The sequence below is a fragment of the Lactuca virosa genome, chromosome 8 (assembly GCF_052849685.1).
Source record: "Lactuca virosa cultivar CGN04683 chromosome 8, Lactuca_virosa_CGN04683_v6, whole genome shotgun sequence".
Taxonomy (NCBI): Eukaryota; Viridiplantae; Streptophyta; class Magnoliopsida; order Asterales; family Asteraceae; genus Lactuca; species Lactuca virosa.
The window spans coordinates 161,268,641-161,270,311 of NC_136433.1; the positions used below are offsets into that span (position 1 = coordinate 161,268,641).

Sequence of the window (1,671 nt, forward strand, 5' to 3'; positions counted from 1 at the left end):
TGAAGAGATGGCAGATATCACGAGAATGATGATGGCATATTACAAGAAGAGGATACGTGAAGAACATGGAACAGGTATAGTTCCACCCAAGATACCAGCTGAAAGAATTTTTGAGCTCAAGGGGCATATTCTATCGATGCTCAAGGATATACCTTTCGTCGGGAAAGAGTATGAAGATGCTTTCAAGCATATTGATGAAGTTAAGGACATTTCCAACTACTTGAATGTTTTTAATGTGCCAAGTGAATCCATGTTACTTAGGATGCATCCGGTGACATTTACCGGTGAAACTAATGTTTGGTTGAAGTCACTTGCGCCCGGATCCATTACTACGTGGGCAAATCTTTTAGATGCTTTTATTGAGCAATTTAGTCCACCTTCAAAGATCTCAAAACTCAAGAAGAAGATTCTTAATTTTCAAAAAGAGGTTGAAGAATCATTGTATGAAGCATGGGAGAGATACAAGGGCTTGCTTAGAAGTTGTCCTCAAGATGTTCTCAAATTTACAACAAGAACTTGATGGTTTTTGAGCATACAAACAATCATATGTGTGCATGCAACCCTAATATGTTGGATCTATGTTTTCTCTATTAAACATACAAGCATTGAAAACAAAACAAGAAACCCTAGCATGCATCTTTAATTTTCAAAATTAACTAAAATAAGGTTTAGATACATACCTTGATTGTTATATTGTAATAACAATTGAATCCTTGAAGATCTTGAACTTTAAGAACAAGTGCCACAAGTGTAACACCTCTAATGACTCACAAACACACTATGCAAGAGGATGAGAAGAGAGAGGAGGGAGGTTCTTAAAATTTTCGTCTCTTCTTAGGGTTTCCAAGTGATGGCCAAAACTAAGAGGGGTGAGGCTCCTTTTATAGCTGAGGTTGCTTAGTCCTAAAGCTAGGGTTTGCTGGAGGAAACCCTAATTTCTAGCTTAAGGCCTAAGCAACCCATGGACTCCCCATCTTTAAGGCTTTGGACGAAAATCCTTAGGGCCTCCCTAGAGTTTTCGTCCAACCCTCTTTAGGGTTGTCCAATATCCCAAAACCACAACTATTAATTAATTGCTAATTATCCCCTACACTTTTAATTAATTCCTTTAATCCCAAAATTAATTCCAAATTAATTTCTGATTAAATATTAATTAAATAACATGATTTCTAATTAATATATTATTATCATAATACATTAATAAATCATTTATTCCAATTTATTATTCAAATAACAAATTCAACTCTCTCTCCAAAAGTCATCCTGTCTAGTTGCTAGTATGAAGACAACCCAAAAGGACTGTGCTACTATCAATTCAAGTACATGCCAATTATAGTTATAGGCTTACACTCCTAATCCAACAGTCTCCCACTTAGATAAGTCTAATAACTATAATTTCCAGTATGAATTCAAAAATTGAGTAGCAAATTGTAGCTCTCAAAGCCGCTGTCGAACTCTGACCTAGTCAGTAACGTGTCTTGAGATAAGTGATCATATAATCCTCGATTCTGCAAAATATAATATGGACAAATGACATGGAACAAATCATTCTCATTGTCGAATAGTTTGTTTCCCGATTTCTAATTTGTAATGACAAGGAACTACAATTGATCACATCAATTAAGTCATGACCGGGCCCGACACACAAGTCAACACCAAATCATCGAGGGG

At 35.9% G+C, this 1,671-nt stretch overlaps 1 non-coding gene across 1 annotated transcript; it reads right to left on the bottom strand.

Annotated features, from left to right (window-relative positions):
- Positions 1-391: 391 nt before the first annotated feature.
- On the bottom strand, positions 392-498 carry LOC145135290 (small nucleolar RNA R71). Its single transcript, XR_013719752.1, has one exon. It is a non-coding gene; the product is annotated as a small nucleolar RNA R71 (small nucleolar RNA).
- Positions 499-1,671: the final 1,173 nt, after the last annotated feature.